The following is a 19,041-nucleotide window of genomic DNA, read 5'->3' as shown; positions in this document are numbered from 1 at the left end:
AAATTGGAAAGCAAGCTGGAGAGCTGCCTGGCACACTTGCCCAGACACAGATGTTTATGCAGTCCCTCACTGGGATATCGATGTGTTTTCCAACCAAGATAATTAAACCTTGTTTTCCTTTCACCCCTCCTGCACCCTGAAACCTGCCTAAACGAGCTGGTGCTGTGCAACGTAGCACCCGCCGCAGGCAACGCATCTGTGGAAAAATGGTGGCATACCTTCATCCTCCCATTTTTCAATGAGCCATCTCCTACAGAAGGACCAGCAAGCAGCTCTGCCCCGTCAGGCTCCCTGGTACCCAGGGAAGTATCCCTTCAAAGCATCCTCCCAGCTCGGCGATGTTTGTCAGCTGAACGCTTACCCATCGCATGCAACCTGGATTTGCAGTGATGCTGAAGGACCTTGCAACAGGGGAAGGGGCAGAGACCTGCAGCTGCCTTCAAACTACCATCAGCACAATTTACTCCTCACCATGGGCAGCTTTAGACCCCACGCAGGGTGCAATGGGGAGCGCAAAGAGCCCCGGGGAGGTGCAAACTGGGAATTAGCAAAGGAGAAGGCAAGGGGCTCTGTTGAACTCTGCTCGAAACGTGACCTAATTCTTGCAAACACCCTGTTCCCTTGCAAAGATGTCTAGGAAGGATTTTGCCAGATGACAAAAGGAGAAGATGAATAAATCCGATACGGCACATCTGCAGCTGTGGAGAGCAAACAGCATCCGTGCACGGCCAGACTGAAAAGGGATTGCTTTGGGGCAGAGCTTGGCAAAGAAAGCAGACACAAGCAAAGAAAAAACCCAAAGGTTTCTATTACAGCCCCGCCGTGAACAGATCTGAGACCCTGGCTGGGTAAAAACAGGCGAGAGGGACTGGAATTAAATAAAAGCAGGGAGAGCTCAGCCACGATGTGATTCAAACTGCATCAGTCCCAGCTGGATGCCAGCACTGTAGCGTGCTTGGACAAAGCAAAAGCGTTAATAAGGGACAGAAGATCATTAAAAAGAAAATTGTGTAGCCAGATAAAAGAAATGTAAGATAAAGCAAAGGCAGAGAGCAAGAAAACAGTGAAAGGCAACAGAAAGGGAGATACAGGGAGAGGTGGTGAAGGCTAAAGGTTAAAGCAATTGCACCCAAAAGGGAGCACAAAGTGGGCAAAACTCCGTGGGAAATTTTAACAGGGGCAAGCAGGGTAAAAAAATAACTCACGGCTGATGCGGAGCAAAAAAAGCAGGCAGGCAACGAAATGCTCGATGAAACCACCCCCGTCCCCGCATCGGAGAGGGGGTGACACCCGCACGCCCCGGCGGGAGAGGTACAGGCAGCCGGCGGGGAGCTGGGCAGCCCCTGCCCGCGGGTGCCTCGGGGCTCTGCCATTAATATTCCCCCCCCCCCCCCCCCCCCCGGCAGCCAGGCAAAATTAAATCTTCAAATCCCAGGAGCTGCCCCTTTTTATTTCTGCAATGGTCATTCTTTGCCCAACTGCAGCGCTTCTCGGCTAAATAAATTGCCATTTTTTTCCCAGGCCCTTTTAAAGGGAGCTAGTGCAGGCATAGGAAGGGCATAGGAAAAAAAACCCACAAACTTCCCAGAGGTTTGATTTTTGGTCTTTTTTTCCCCTCTCCTTCAAGCTGCCATTCAGCAGTGAGTGGAGCAAGGGCACATCTCAGTGGCAGAGGGAGGAATGTCACGTCCCCAGCCCCACGGCTGGGCTCGCCCTTGCTGTTCCTCCCCACGGCACCTATTAAAACCAGTGGCGTTTATCTGGGGACTCGTTGATCTTCAACACCTGGAGCTGGAAAAAACACCTCTGACTGATGGTGAGGTTACTGGGGACGTGAAGCTGCGAGGGACGGGCAGGAGCAGACGTGGTGGGTAGTTTCATCTGAAAAGAGAGAGGGAAAATTAGTTTGTCATCTTGACACATTAACACCAAGCTCTTCACTTTTTAAATTACGTTTGAGAAGTGTCATTGTTAATGCTGCTATTTACTTTTTCTTATTATTCATTATATTTATCATCAGTTTTTACCCACAGTTACCCTCCTCCCCAGCACTCCAGCTCCAATTCTCTTTCATGAGCAAACATTTACAATTTCTGCTAATATTCGACATCCCGATCAATCCTAAAAGTTGCACTTCATCAAAATCCCGGAGACGAGAGCAAATTCAAAACCTGATATTTATTGACCTTTAGCAATAGAAATACAGCCCTGACGCAGTACAAACCAGCACCTCCCCAAGCTCTGCAGAAGCGACCTTGGATGGCGAAGCATTTCAGCCTGCTCTGTAAATCCATGCCCATGAAGGAGGATGCTTTGGGAGGGCTGTGGAAAGCGGGTGCTGGGTTTTTGGGGAGCAGCCTTCACACCTGAGAGCTTGCACAAGGGATTTGTGTTGTTAAATGGGAGAAGAGAGGCAGCAATTAGGGAGAATCCTTGTGGATGCAGGGACAAGGGTTGCAGGATGCAGCTGCTGTCCTCACCTTGGGGACCAGCTGCCACATGGCGTGGCCAGACGTGTCTCAGATGTGCAGAAATGAACCCCAGAAAAAAATCTGGGAACACTAGGTGGTGCTGAGGGCTCGCAGAAGGGCTCCCGCGCCACCGCCAAGGGATGCTCAGGGGTCCGAGAGTGCAGGCCTAAGGGACCAGGGGCAGCATCCCCATTTTGGGGGTGACTTTCCACTAGCGGAGCCCAGCTCCCAGCCAGCCCCACGCCGCTGGTCAGAAGCTTCTTGTGTCACTTTGTCACAGCCTGCTAAAAGCAGCTGGGCTGTGGCACTGGTTTTAAGAAGACCAGCTCTAACCTGGTCCCTTCCCCTCCTTTTCTAGGGTTGTACTGGACATCGCATCCCTGTTTTACCAATGGGGAAACTGAGGCACAAGGCCAGGCATTAGCCAGGGCAGTTTCCATCCCCACCGACTGTCCCAACCCACCTGGCAGCATCGCTTTTCCAGTGAGGAGGTAGCATTGCCTTTGGGTGAGCCCTAAAACAAATGCCAAGGGGTTCAAACCATCCTTAAAAAACTAAGGATTGCAGCAAAGTGCCTGTTTTCAGCCACCGATCTCTTTGGTGCTGCGCTTTTGCATGCATACACGAGTTTTCCAGCACCCTTAGCCACCCCTCTGAGAAACGAGGAGGCTGCTAATTAGGGTGAAACCGGCTCAGGGCTGCCCCCCCTTCTCCCCCAGCCCCTTTCGCCCACCACCTCCCATTCCTCCCCGTCGCCCGCGGGCTCCGGTTACGCCGCGGGTCCGTAAACAGCGTCTAAAATAATTGCGCAGTTGTCACCGTTGGGCAGGGGAAGGGAGGGGGGACTATTTTAAAACGCCCGGCTTAGCCCAAAGGGCCGAGGGGATTGTGGCACGGCCCAGCTGTCCCGGCCGAGCGCGGGCGGGCGCTTCAAAGTACCAGGCGGGATGCCTCAGCGCCAGCCTGTCCTCACCGTTTCGGCTGGGGAAGGGAGCCAGGCTGGCCGGGGACGAGCTAATGGTGTTTTGACATGTTGTTTCAAGAGCAATTGCTGGGGCTTGGGAGATGTGGGGAGCAGCTGGAAGGGACCTGGGGGTGATGGAGGGAGGGTGGCGGGGATAAGAGGGAGGTTGGGAGAGGGATGCAGCCATGTGGAGGCTGCAGATCCTATTCGACTTTAGAAATAGGGGGAAAACCCCAAGGCAGAGGGATGCTGCAGGCCCTGGACAGGGGGCACAGAGACAGGAGCCTGAAGAGAAGCAGATCTCACTGTAGCTTTTCTCCTTGTCCTGTACCACTTCTGACAGCAATGCAGCCATTATCTCCTCTCGCCAGGGCAAAACTCAGAGTCTGGAAGAAAAGGGAAACACATCTCCTAATCCCACGGGACTACCAAGCTTTGACCATCCCTTAGTCATCAAGACAGGGCTTCTCTGTAGCTTCAGGCCAAAAGACAATACTTTTTATGCTGCCTATATTGTAAGAGCTGGTGATTAAAGTGTTATCAGTGCTTGTCAGCCCTAAGCAAAACCCAACCAGTCATTCCCTTTGGTTAGCGTGAGGCTGGATGGCCAGGAGAAGACAGGGATGCTGTCTTCATCTTGGCCTCTTGCTTGTACTCTTGCTCTGCCTGCAAGCGAGCAGGATTGCCCGCCCTCCTGATGGTCACCTATTGCTAAGGCTGGTGAAATGGGAATGCTCAGCTGGGGCAACTCTTCCAGGCTCTCTGCTTTATTTTGCATCATTTCTCTGCAAGCCGCTAAAGCACGCTGTCTGCATGCTTCCCGCATTTAGATTTCCAGGGATTGCATATCCATCCCGGTGACCTTCCTGTCCCCTATGCAGTCCTGCTGCCTTGGCCATCGGGGTGAATTTACCCCCTGAGTCAACCACCCCAGGAGATGAACAGCCTGATAAATAATAGACTTGCTTGTCCGTATGCTTCTTGTTCCTCCAAATAACCCTTCCTTCCCTTTCCCAGAAATACTGGGCACTAGCTGGCCCAAAACTTTGGTTTTTGGGGAAAAAAACCCCATAATTAGCATGCTGATCAATTGGGCATTGTCACTTTTCATGGCTCTCATTCATCGCTCACCTCTTGCTTGTGCAAGGCAGGGGTTACGCATAAGGACCGAGTCTGTTCCTCCACCGCCACATGAATTAACAAAAGCGTGATTAAGGAAAGCGGTATTTCATCGCACCCACTCTTGCGGTGCAGACGCCCATCCATCTCACACCTCAGCTCCATCAGATATATCCACCCGGCTGGGCCAAGCCATGCACGGGCAGACATGCGGGATGCTTTCAGCCTTGCATCCAGTAGAAACGACTTCCCGAAAGCCATCTCTCCCCCTTCCATGAGTAATCAACTATTTAAGGCCTCATGTAAAGACTGTCAAGGGTTATCCTACATGTCCTGTACAACAGACATATCCGGATAATGATGATATGTTATCCTGACCTTGTGGTTCAATGGGGGGAGGTTTGCCAAACCAAAATAGGGCTTTACCTGAAGCCAGAACAAACCATTTAGGAACTGCATGCCCGTCTTGGAGAGGCCCAAGGCTCGGACCCCTCACAAGGTGAACCCAGAGCAATTCCCAGCGCCAGGCAAGAGCCATCTTTCAGCAGCTGCGAGCCATTTATTAGACGGGTTTGAAGGCTTCTGCAATAGCCGAGCCTGGGGGACGGAGGTGGAGGGGGCAGACAAATGTGAAAAAAAAAAATAAATTGTGTTAATTGCCGGTCCATTTGTATGACGTGAAGCTGCCCTGGTCCGTCATCTCGTCCCCCCAAGCCGTGGTTTGTCGGGTCTTAGGCTTTCATGCCGGGGTCCCAGGGGAACCCGTGTTTCTCCGCATTGCCATAGGGACGGCAGCTGCAGCTGACTTCTCCTGTTAGAAGGGACCGCCGGCGCTCCAGAAACCATTTCAGGAGCATTTGTCGCAACAGCTTCTGCTAATCTCTCTTTCATTTGTAATTATTTTCTCGCCCAGGCACTCCGACACCGGAGCCGCCCTCCCAGCCCGCCCCTGCAGCCGCACGGGAGCATCGTCGGCCGCGCTTGGGGATGTCGTGCCGAGATAAAAAAGGATGCGGAGGCGGAGACGGTCTTGCGAGGAGGATGGTGGGCTTCAAACAGGCTGAGGCTCCTCCGAAGGTGATTGAAGTGGGCCGAGGGATGGAGCCGGCAGCCTTTGAGGCAGCCCGCGCCATCTCGGCCAAGAATAATTGAACAAATAGTTTATCTGGCGAACCAACAGCTGTAGGGAACAGGCGATTTCCAGAGGATTAGGGGAGAGCTGTGAAAGGGAGCTCCCACGGGAAGCCTAAAACCCTCATCTTGAATTCAACCGGCCAGGAACACATGTTGGAGCCTTTGACTTACTTTTTAAGCAACTTTTTCCTCCCTTCACCCCCTTTTTTTCCAAGCTGCTCCACAAACCAAAGGGTTTTAGCTGTTGAAGCACAAGGCAGGAAAACAGGATCCATGGGAGAGAGATGAATTATTTAGTGGCAGTTGAATTCTAAATGGGGTTTTCCTATTTTATTTTGTTCTAATCCTGGCAGTATTATTGTAACTTTTTCCCCAGCGTTTCCTTTATTGGGTTTTATGTTCCTAGCAGTCACCAGCAAGGCAAGGAAGCAGGAGAGATGACTGCTCAAGCAAAGCTGAGCCACAAGGTGAAGCTGGGACGTGCTTTACCTTGCAGCCACTTTACACTGCAGCCTCTTCTTCCTCTGCCATGGCACAAACACCCAAAACAAACACTCTACACCCAGCTGCTGTTTTGCCCGGGGTAACATCAAAGCAGATCTAATCCCAAACCCCTCGGCTTTTGATCGCATGTGAATAGATACAATTAGAGATGAAGATAAGGCGCCTCGGGAGTGGGCTGCAGCTCAGCTATGGAAACTGCTTCTACGTCTTGTCCCACGGAGTGCTCCAACCTCGACCTGAAGGATCATGTCTGGGAGAGATCATCCTGGCTGTGCCCTGCACTTCCCCTCCCCAAAGACAGATGCTGCACCACCTCTGAACCAGTCCCTCCTAAAACCTTTCTGCAAAACCATTGGGTCCTGCTTGGACACAGATTACAGCTTTTTCTGGCATTGTTTGCAAGGTCAGGAGCCTTCAGTAGCCAGGGCTCACATCTCTCAAAAGTCAAGTGGCACAGATGTGGCACGGTGGAGTTGGAGATGCTCAGGGAAAGCCTCCACCACCTGCTGTACCCCCTCTCAAAATACCTGCAGACCACCTCAAAACCATCTCGATCCACCTGCAGACACCCACAGAGGAGTAAAACCCAGTGAGCATCACCAAGGATGAGCTCACTCTGGCCAGACAGACGTGTCTATAAGAGCTAGGATGAGCTGCTGGCTTGACCTCCCTCTCTCTCCCTTCATTGCAGAGTCAAGACACCAGCTTTGATTAAACATCTCATTTTCAAACAAACAGCCATATTAGATAAAACCCTTTTTCCCAGCCAGAGGTGGACTCTGGTCACGCGTGTCGCCAGGCACAGCAGACCCTGCAAACCCAACGCCAAAATCATGTACATGTATTCACTCCAAAACAGCCCAAGTTTGAGGTTCTCCCCATTTTCCCCCAGCATGAAACAGTGCCTTGGCCTAAACCATGCTGTATTTAAAAATGGGGATCTGGTGGTGTCCACACACTGGTCACTGCAGGAGATGATTGTACAGAGCTGACGGAAAGCGCTAGGCTCAGTGGCAGCCCCCTTCCCTTCACACCAACTCCAGATCTGTCCTCAGACTTAATTTGGATCATGAGAGAGACAGAGTTAACAATCTAATCACTATTTTTAGAAAACTAGTCCTCTGTTGAGTATGTATTTGGCAATCCCTGCAGCTGCATCACCAGCAATGAAACCTTTGGGGATGGGTTTTGCCTAACTCCAGTCACTCAGAGAGAAAATAAACTTTTAAGCCCTTCCCTTGCTGGTACAAAACTATTCTTTACTGCCTTCTCACCAGAGCATTATCCAGGCTAGTTTTAAATTCACAGGCAGCAAGAGCTCCCGGTAAAATTATGGCAAGTTCTAATTTTTTTTATTGTAGAGCGAAAAAATGTGAAAATTTCTGGAGGAGAGATTTGCTGGAGGTTATTAAACCCAGTAGTCTGGGGGCAGGTTTCAGTTTAGGGAGGTTATAAACCACTGACTGCTGAAAGCTGCACAATTTACTAGGAAAAAAAGAAAAAGCTTGCTCTGTGCCGTATTTCTCAAGGATGCACAGCTCAAAATTGTCCTTTTCTTGCTCTCCGTCCCTGGCATTCAGGGAATCTGTGGTTTCTGCTGGGTCCCACCTTGTAGGTAGAAGGGGTGAGTGTGGAGGGGCTAAAGGTCCTCAAAGCCTTAGATGAGGTTCACTCAGCATCTAAAAACATTATTGTCAACTTCTAGATTTGGTGGACAGAGGGGCGATTTCTAGAGAAAGCCAAGTTCAAGGCAGTTCTAGCAGACTTCAGTACATAAACCACAGTTCAATGGAAAAAAGGGGAAAAGAAAAAAACCCTTTTAAATTATGGTCTGACGAGAGCTTAACAAAAGGAGTCTCATTTGTTGGTTTTTGGTTGGGCTTTTTATTTTTTTTTTTTTTTTTAAGTACCATTCAATCATTTCACTCACTGGAGAGGCCTTAAATTGAATCTCAGCCCTAGAAAATGCATTAGTTACTGCTGAATTGATGTCACTGCCAAAGAATTTTCTCTCGGCTTAAGCTGTCTGCAGCAACACGCCAGTGGCACGTTCGAGATGTTTCCCTCTTTGTGGAGTGAAATTCCTTGTGTTGGTTCTTCACTTTTCCCCTTTCGCCCCGTTTGTATTTAATTCCTTTTTAGGGGTGGGATGGGCTGCTGGAGCTCAGTGGACCGAATGAAGCAGCAGTTCGCTGCAGATTTCTGCGGTCAATGGGAAACGCTTGCACATCCCACCCAGGTTTTGCCCACAGCATCAAGGATTCACCTCCAGATCCACCACGGGCATCGCTATGTCTCCCCTCTAACCTACCACTCATTGCACGAGCTGGATTTAGACAAGCCTTAAAATTACAATGAAGATTCAACATCTACCAGGGGTTTGACCCGGAGCCTCTGCAACCCAGGACCTGTTTGTCTCTTGAGTTTCGAGGCGGGTATATTGGTGACAAACACATTATCAGTGATGGATCCTATCACTACGGCTGGCACGGAGGCGCACATCTTGTTTGCATTGCCATGCTGCAGTTCCCAGGACGTGCCGGCCACAGGGTGCAATCGTTGGAGCTCCTCTGCAAAGGTGGCTGCTCCAGGTCACCGCTTAGGCACGCGGGCATGGCATCATGCATTGCAATATCATCATCTGCAGTATATTACAGGGCCGTTAGATGTCTCTGTGTGCTGCAACAGGAGCTGGGGTGGAATCACACCTGGTAACAAACCGGGACGAAGCTGGGACTCGAGCACAGCAGGAGTCCAGCTGGCTGCATTCTCAACTCTTGTCTGGTCCAGAAGGACATAAACTCACTTAAAACATAACATTAAAGCTTCACGGCGGGGACAACAAGCCTGCAATAAATAAAACATATAAATAAAACAACATGCCAGCTCTTTGGGCAGACTGATGTTCTTTAAAGGCTTCAGTTTAAAGCATCCTCATCTTTGCTTGGGCTTCAGTAGAAATTAAGCATCCTCATTATTTAACAAGCCCAAATCTTAATTTCTTTGTTTCTCACTGCAGATTTTTCCTGCCTTCCCGTTCTGGTGCTCAAACCACAGCAGTGTCCCTTGCTTTTTACCTTCCCCCTTCATTTTCTGCCAAAAGGCAGGCAAAAAAGCAGCCAGGACTCTACTCGCTACTAGATTTTCCTTAGCCCTTGAGACTCATTACCTGCTTTTCTTCTCGACAGAGCTTTCAAATCAGGACTTTTCCACATTTCCACATGGGTTATTTGTTTCTGTGGCTGTAAAGGCGTTGCTTTTCCCCTTTTTGCACAAAGTGAGCAGAGAACAGCTTCTTACTATTTACATACAAAACCATCTCAGTCTCTTGGGCAACAGCTTCATCCAGGTTTCATTATAAAACTACAAATCAGCAGGTGCTTACTTGGAACTTTGTGCTGCCAAAATTACCAGACAGGAAAAATGGCCACAAGCCTACAATTTGCATACTGGGGATGAGGGACCTATATGAATCCGGTGTGGGAACCAGAACCTTTCTGATTATTAAAATTAATTCATTAACTTCAACTTAAGAAAAAAAGGATGTTGAGAAACATTTGCTCTAAGAGATCCCACAAAGCGGTTCAGAGCCACTGAATTACCTTTCCAAGTACTTTCAGCTTACTGAAATCTGGAAAACACAAGCTCGCAGCAAGTGCAGGCACAGAGGCAGGGAAAGGAGCTGCATCCCTGCAAACTGGGGTTCCCCTTCGAGCCCCTGGCTCCCCAGACACCTTCTCCATCACCTCACTGGGCAGTTTTCACCCAGGACAGGGACACACCTAGCTGCCCACCAAGTTTTCTCAGCTCCACTGTTCAGCTTTTCCTAGCAGTAGAGCTGACCACTTTAGTAGGAAACAGGCTGTGGCTGACACATTTTATTAGGTGCTGGTGCAGAGGGGTTTCACCTGAAGGTACTTAGGAACACCAAGGCCCATTGGCCACACTCAGGTCTCTTCCCCAGTCAGGCATCTCCCATCCCCTCCAAGCCACACTGCTCTGGCTCCTAGAAAACCCCTGAGATCTGCTAAAACAGCTGATATCCTGGGATTATTTCATACGTTTCCATCCTGGTAGGAGACAGGGGGTTCACTCGTAACACTGTCTTGTTTTTATAACGCCGCTCTTGCCCACCCCTGCTTGACCTTTACCAGAACCCATCAAATCTGTCTTCACTCGGGTTGTTTTCCAAATCTCCCGAGCCCCAAAGCCTTGTAGTCCATGGCCATTAAACAGGCTCAGCACAGAGGTACCTGCACAGGGGCCAAGGGAGAAGCTCTGAAGAGCAAATACGCAAAAAACCATAAAGGAAACTACATCCTAGTGAAATCAGGAGGATTTACGATCACACCGGCATGTAAGCACCTGATATCTGGCCCTGAATACATATTTTAAGTATCATACTAAATATAGGAAATGTGCTGAGCCATTTCTATAGTGCCCTGGGCTCTTTCTACGGGTTCATTGCCTGAAGCCAGATCAATAAAACTGTGCAGTAAGGGGCTCTCAACCTACTCTTGGGAACGCTGCTTGAAGCCAGGGATTCTCAAACCTTTCTTACTGTCTCTAAGGAGGACAAATGCAGCTAGCCAGCATTTTTGCCAACCCATTCATTCCAATCTTATTTCACAACCCCTCTGTCTCCCTCCTATCATCCTCCCTCCCTGCACGTACAATTGCTGATGTCTTCCCAACCAGATGCACACCTGCAGGAAAAGTTGGCATCTTCTCTTTCCAAGCTGTCATGGAGTCAAATAGTTTATGAGTCGATTGATGACAGATAAATTAATTGCAGAAAATATGAATGACTTAAAGTTTTGTGTGCTAATATCTTTTCTTCTTCTTCTTGTAAATCCACGTCATGGTATATCTCAGGCTATTTGCATCGTGTTCAGATTCCCATGTCTCTCCATCTACTTAAGGTGGCAGAAGATAACCTATGGCTTGTGAGCTCCTGGATTTGACGTTTTAAGCATGCAACACAACTTTTCTGGAAAGGCGCTTAATGAACTTAACTCAGCCTGGACTAAGAATGGAAGTACAGGGACTTTTGGGCAAGATTTTTGCTGGGTGTGAAAGCATGCCCAAATCCCATGGCACTCACTGGTATCCAGATTCATCCCACCCTGCTTAACCTCAGGGTTTAGGCTCTCTTTGTGGACATCAGACAGAGAGGAGGTAATTCAAACTACCCTGATCATCTTTGGCAACAGCAGTTTTTCTTCAGTGGCTGCATGGAGGGGCAAATAAAGCTTTTAAAGGCTGAGCCCTGTATAAAACATTGGAGAATCCACAACTTCTATGGCTCATACCCCTGTGACAGTCTCCCATGATGGACGACATGAGTGTGTAATTGCTTCACAACTGGGTCTCTAGTTCAAGCCATGGAGAGTCGTGGGGATTTGTCAGGTTTTGGTTCATTCCCCATCATTGGGCAAGGGCTTGCAGACCCAGAGGGAGCCCAAATTATGTATGTAGATGACCTGGATGTGGATGTTGTAAGCCCAGGTTGAATCTGGCCACAGATGCCCTGTCATTTATGCACGTATCGATGACTAACCCATTACTACTCAGATAGAGATCACTAGTCAATATATTAGATCATCATCTGATATTGATCCAACAAGCTTCAATTATCTGCTTAGATTTAAACGAATTTCAGTTTGTGGATTGAGGACAATCATCTGTCTGTTTTATGCAACAGAGTAAGCAGCAGGATTGATGAGCAGTCTAGAAAACATGACATCTAAAGGAAGACTGGGTAAGACAAGGTTGCTCAGTTGAGAAAAGGAGGGTTGGAGAGGCAGGAATAATTAAAATGCAAAAATAGTTAAGTGAGGTAGTGAAATAGCCTCTGTTCACTCTCAATAGGATGCGTAAGGAATGAAGTGGAACTGGAACAAAGGGGTTCAGGCTGACCTTTAGGAAACATCTAAATATAATGAAAAACTAGAAGAGATTCCTTACAGAAGTATGGAATTTGAGTCACTGATGGTTTTTACGGACAGGATTTTCAAAAGTGTCAAACATGGATTAGGCAGAGTTGCCTCTGCCTTTGCACCTTGAGGGTGCAGGTAGGTTAGATGGTGTTTCAAGGTTGCTCTCTGTCCCTGCTTTCTAGACTTGCTAGAAAACATTTGGGCACAACACTGTCAATATTGGGACCGAAGTGGATGTTTATAGCTAGACTTGTACTTAACTGGCCTGCAGATCTTGCACTGCTAAAGTCAATGGCAGATATTATAAGAGCAGCCCTCCCCTTTCTTTTAATCAGTCAATGAAGTAGGATAACACAGTGGTAGGGTGCTGCCTAGAAGTAAGAGCTAGGATTAAGACTGGTTACATTGACTCTGCCCCCAAATCTTTACTTGACTTTAGAAGTTCTGAAACCGAATGACCTAAATAACAGACACACAGGGATGTGTTTGGTCTGTAAACTTGATTCCTTATTTGAGATGAATGAGGTCACCCTGCCATTTGCATCGCACCCATTAGGGATGGGATGCTTTATGAGCAGCCAGAAGATGAGATTGCTACTCCCACATATCAAGACAAGATCGTTGAGTCTGCAGTGCTACCCAAAGGCGGACTCTGCTGTCTGAGATCGTTGACAACTCTGTTATTGGTGGGTTTCCCCCAGATTCAGCCACTGATTCCTATGGCCCTTGTTAAACCACTTCACTTCTCCCACTTTCCAGATTGGAGGCGCATTATAAAGCACAGCACCACCAGCTCCTGGGCCGGGCAGCACTTTAGTAACACTGTCTGGGCTGAAAGTAATGCCATTGTTCTGCATTTGCAATAGATTTTTGCTCAGTGTGGTAATGCACCATGGGTGAATTCCACAATTTTGTTGCAACGACTGTTAATCGGGTCTGCGCTTTTCCAGGGGAATAAGTATTTAAACGAGAAGGAGCAGGTTTTTCCCCACCTGCTATTTAGCCTTTAGGATGTCAACAGAAAACAAGTCCCAAGTGGCAGAGGCCATAGCACAAGCCAAACAAATGTAGCAAGGTCTCTGCCCCGCTTCCAGGGGGGCAATTTGTTCTGGTAGAAATGTACTCACCTTAGGGGTGCTCGTTTTCATTTATGCTGGGGTGATCTGGAGGAAAATATGAGTTCCTGACTCTAGAGCCATTCCACCTTAATGTAAAATAAATAAATAAATCCTTGAGATCAGATGAGAATGAAGCCAATGGAAGATAATCTGGAGAACTGTGCTGTAGAAGACACTCTCACTATAAAAAGTGACTTTTGATAATTGCTGGAAAAGTGCCGGAGTGTATTTTGGGAGAGAAGGGGAAAAAAAAAAAAATTAATCTATGACCTAATGTTGCTGGAACCCATCCACCAACCTGGGTGCCCTGTGGCTGTTTAATTTTTTTATCTGCCTTTCCAACAGGCATTTCACAATCGGGATTGTTTTGTGTGCAAGGCAGAAAGAGCGAGGCTGCGCCCTTTCAAGGGCCCTCTCTGGTCTCTGCCTTGAATGGCTCTTATTCAGGTGAAGAGCAGATAACACCTCTACAGCCAGTTCATCATCATCTGTAACAACCTGAAGACCTCATTAGAATGGAGCCGTGAAGAAGGGCGATAATTAAATTGAGATGTAATTAGACGGATGCTCTGTAGTTTTACTGCTACTACTCTAACTGCTATTGCTACTATTGTCAAACAGCAATAAAAGAAGAAAAATTCCAAAGGCAAAGTATGAGTAATGAGTAAATGCAGTTATTTATGCTAGCATGTCATTTCTGCTATGTTTTAATATATAAATATAGCCGGGACGATTCTATGAAGTCTGTGTCTAGGTGAAGTTTCCTAGACCTGTTTTCCCGTGGGGAATGATGCTGTGATCTCTCTGCTCCTACCGGGAAATGCTGCTGTCTCCATGCAGTACGCGGTGCAGGATCATGATCCGAGTCTCTTGAGGACACAAAATGAAGCAGGATTAGCAGTAAGATGTAAGTGGTAAGAGATAAAGTAATTAACCACTGGATCAAGAGTTCATGTAGCACAAGGGGTTTTTGCCAGTTTTCCAGGCAAGTCTTCTCTTCAAATGTGGTATTATAAATGAACCCAAAGCTATTGACTTAATGTAGGAATTAATATGTTTTCTTGCTGGACGGGGCTTAGCAAGAAGCTGGTCTAGATGATGGCTGCAAAATCAATGTGACTATATTAACCACTTACTGCACGCTGGATTGCAACGTCATCTGCAGTTTGAGGAGGTTGATGCGCTTAGAAAAAAAAATAATCTGTGCACTTTTGCTTTCAAAACTTTAAGCTTGTTTGACTTCTGTTGGCCAAGAAGTATCTATAAACTGGTGGTCCAAATAACTACCTTGCTTATAACCTACCGGTCCAAATGCCTGCTTCTACCCTGTGTGTTGGAGGGAGAGTGACCCATCCCGCTCTCACCCTCTTTACCCTGGAAAAGGGCATGCATCTCCCTAACACACTCCTGCTATAGCATGAGGACTGTGCTTGAACTCATCCTATGTGACAGATGTTTCTACCATCACATCTGTGCTCTGAACCAGCCTCAGCCCCTCCTGATTTAGCTTTGCAGAGATCTCCCCGGGTAACATGAAGCATCTTCAGTGCCTGGTGCCGGGGCTGCACTGCTCCGTGATTCCCATGGGGCTGGGGGACACTGGGACCATCCAGCTGAATTTGTGGCAAGCCTCTCGGGCGTGCTGGGCTTCGGGATCTGATCTCTAGACATCTGTGAGAGTTCGGTCCGGACATGTGCGGAGATAGTTTGGAGCATGAATCTTTACCTTGTAACCTCCCGGCCTCCCCCGTCACACCCTTTCAGCTCAGACTTTAGCTGTGCCATGTGAGCCCACATTTTCCATTTGATTTTACAGCCTGTAGGGCTGTTTGTACAAGATTGGCCGGTAGGGATGTTAGCAGATTACGAATCAAAGGGAAGGAATTTGCTCCAGAAAATGCAATGGCAGTGATGGCTCCCACTGAAGCCTTCATCAGATGTAATTAAACAAAGCTTCATATTAGGAAAATGCTTGTACTTGCTAGCTCCCCTAGGCTGAACTGGCTCTTGTTTCCCCATCAGTTAACTCTTTCGGTCACAATCTGTGCACGAACAACCGTTGAATCCCCCCAGCAAAGCAAAGCAAGCTGCTGTCCTCAGCCCAGGCAAGGCAGCAAGCTCACCCCTCCAGTCTCCCACAAAAAATGGAAGCAACAGCACCAGTTAACGCAAGACCACAGAAGCCCGAAATAGCAGCTTTCATGCCACTTTTCAGCTCCATGGCACCAGTAAAGCAACAGCAGCCATGGCCATTTCAGCCACCACCGGTGGCTAAGACCAGAGGAGACACTAGACCCCAAAAGCCTAACTCTCTGCAGTCCATGGAAAGCAGCCAGGACATGAGCTATTAGGTGCAAAAGTAACATCTTCCAGCTTACCGGCTATTAGTTTCTCTCTGCAGTTCCACATTTTTCCCCGGTAAATGGGGGCAGTAGCTCATTGCTACAGCAAGCTGTTCTCCTCAACCATGCGCTCAAGGGGAAGGCAGAAGCTTCAGGCAAAGCATTGCTGTTGTGAGAGAGGCAGGAGCGCTCCGGGATGATTTATGAATGCCGTGCGCTCTCCTGGTGAACGGGATGCTCAGCATCTGCACATGACTGAGAGGAAAAATAAGCTGGGAGAAAACACGATGTTTTAAAGTCACCCTGCAGCACACACCTGAGGGTTGTCAGAGATGCTGCTGAGAAGCTTTAAGAGCTTCCCATTTCCCTCACCAGCCTGCACAGTTTGGGGCTGAAAGGGTGAAGGTTGGAGGATACAGAAGATCAAAAGGACGATAGCATTTACAAAAGAAGAGCAGGGACCAGAGATGCTTTGGGGAGCAGGCTGGGACCAGGGTAGCCCTGGAGCATTGAAAGAAGTCGACAGGTAGAGAGAGCAAGTCCTTTTTCCTCCTGTAAAATACCTTTTTCTCTAAACATTTATCTTAAATGTGCTTATTGTTAAATAAGTTTTACGTTCCTGCCAGTGTTCCTCGCTGGTGATGGATCCGGTAGCACCAGGGCACGCACAGGGTTGCTGTGACATAGGACCAGGGCTAAGAGTTGGAGAATTAAGCAGCAATGGGCTGCAAATGTGAAGCACAAATAGGCCCCGGGTTCAAGCTGGGGCTTGCGAGGAGGGATTAGGTTATGTGACAAGAGCAGACTGTCCCTGACAGCCCCTGGGAGGGGGGGTCTGCTCCTGCGTTCCCGGTTGAGCTGCGTGTCCCTCGTTGTGTCCCCACCGAAGGAGAGGCAGGTTGTGGGTCTGGTCGCTGGTGCATGACCAGCCAACAGAGCAGAAGCAAGTCCTTAATTCACTGCAGGTTTGTCTAGGACCTCTGAGTTATTTCGCCTTATCCCCCTCCACAGTTCAGCTACTTTTTGTAAGTTGGTGGCATAAAAGCATTTTCGATCTAAGAACCGTGTTGCCTTTTGCCTAAGTCTGCACGTAGCATTTCCGAGATTTTTCTGTTTAGTACTCACCAGGTGCTTCCTCAGAGTCGGTGGACGAACCACAGCCCCTTTCCCCTTCATCACTGAATTTTTAGCACATCTCAGAGGCGACGCGGCCTCCCAGCCACACAGAAAATGGGGAAATCTTCCCTTTTTGGCGGTGCCACTGACTTACTGTGTGGTCTGGGGCAAACCGTGTAACCTCCCTGTGACTCTATTTACCAGTCTACACACCAACGAGCACAGCATTTACCTCATCAGGGGCTGAGAGGCTTAATTATTCCCAGACGGACGGATGCTGCATAAGCGCAAAGTGTTACGATGACTAAATCTTCCTGGAGGTGCCTCTAATATCTCTGATTAGTTTGTTTATCCCCCAGATTCTGTACCATGGGCATGACAAAGATTACAAGGAGCGTGTTTAAGCAGGGGCACGAACGCCGTGCCAGATACCTCCAGGTCAGAGGGAAACAGATGATGGAAAACCAATTAATTTTTTACAGCAAGAGAAATAGCTACAGGATTAAGAAACATTAATTATTTATTGAACTGCTGCCTTTGCAGAAAAAAGAGTTTATACCTATCTGTATCTATATGTATAAAATAATCACTCATTGTACACAACAGGATAATAACTTCGGTAATCTGAGCTCCTGTTTTGATACTGCTCTTTTCTCAGAGGTCAATTAAAATAATAAGAGCAAAAATACTTAGGAGTCTCAGGAAGAAAAAACTATCACAGTAATGACAGGGGTTTGAGTTATTGAATATTTAGGCCACGGTGCATGGAGGTATGGCTCCGGTCTCCCTGGTATGAATTGCTGTACTTCTGTGTGTCTGAGTAAAGTGCATTTATTTTAGCTGTGGATCTGCCCTGAGATGCAGGCGAGCTCCAGCATCAGCGATGGGGCAGAGCTCAAGAGGCATTGAGCTACAGCAGCTTAGCAAGCTCCCATCGGTCAGCTGCAACGCAGACACCGGCCGCATGCACCCCCAGCCCAGGGCAATTGCAGGATTAAATATCTTTTCTGAAGCCACCTTCCTGCTGGTAAGGCGCTAAACCTCGGTAACTCAACACTGCAAAAACCTATTCACCTTTGGTTACCTGCCTGGATGTACCTTGAGATAGCGCTGGTGTCTTCTACAGATCTGTGCTGATGCCTTTGTGCTGGGGTAACTCTGCTCTGGTTCACGGCACACGCAAGGTCTGCAAGGTCTTCTCATCGCTGGGCAAGAACTTGCATTTTTCGTGGGCTTTGATCGTGGGAAACTTGTATTTGGCTTCAACGTTCTTGAGAGATGCACCTTGTTTCCCTCACATGCTCACATGGACACACACACACTTCACTAGCATTCAAAACAAGGACACTCAGACAAAACAACTCTTTCCTGCTTTGCCTGGAAATCAGGAAAAAACAGTAAACAATTTTAAACAAGCAGAGAGGCTGGAAACTGAGTGCTGTAACTGAATGAGTCTTTAGCTGGACTTGTGGAGGACACCAAGGCTCTTGCTGTGGGAGCAGTGGGATCTCCTGGTCCCCTGCGCGATGCTTTGCAGATCCTGAGCTTACAGCCCTTGCCTCTCGTTCCCCTGGGGATAAGGCCCAGGGGCGCTGGATGAGCCCTGCCTAAGTATCTGGGACAGGATTAGCTGTGCAAGGCTGATCCTTTGGGATCCTGCTGGTGTCCTTGCCTGGTGTATCTAGGTACAATCCTCAAAATGCAAACTCAGAGGGACACGAGGAGAAGCAGAATATGTTTTAATGCAGCTTCAGACTGGAGTTTGCGTGCATGCTCAGGGACGAGGGGACCTCCAAGCTCCATCACTGGTGGAGCGTTTCCCACCAACAGCCTCATCCGGAGGAGACAGAGAGCAGAGCCAAGCCAGGGCCGTCGCGCAGCGACTGGGAACAAGACAGAGGCGAACAGCAAGCCCATACAGGCCTCCAGCGAGCGCACCCAAGCACGTTTCATCTGCAGAGGGGCCCTCACCCATTAGGGCCTCTCAGGCTATGTGGCAAGATTTCTTTTATCCAGGTGGCTGGTGGATTCAGAGGCTCTTCCCCACTGGAGCTATTCCCTGTGCAGGAAAGGGATGGAAATGATGCCCTGATGAGAAATGACAGCTGTGTCCCTTAAAGCTGGGCCTGAAATTAACCCTTGGGTCTAAACAGCTACTGAACTTCTGGGAAGTGAAAAGGGATGTCTTGCAACATGTGCAGCCTGGGAGATTGATTGGCACTGGTATTTCACAGCTGGCTCCATCCGCCGCTCAACTAGATTCCCCAGTCCCAACACCCTCCGGCTCTGCACGGCCAGCGCAGCTCTGGGTTTTACCCCCAGCCCTCAGGCCAG

The sequence above is a fragment of the Nipponia nippon genome, unplaced genomic scaffold (genome assembly GCF_047370975.1).
Source record: "Nipponia nippon isolate SJK-2023a ecotype South Korea unplaced genomic scaffold, ASM4737097v1 scaffold_28, whole genome shotgun sequence".
Lineage (NCBI taxonomy): Eukaryota > Metazoa > Chordata > Aves > Pelecaniformes > Threskiornithidae > Nipponia > Nipponia nippon.
The sequence above is the reverse complement of the archived record's forward strand: the minus strand, read 5'-3'. Positions refer to the sequence as shown.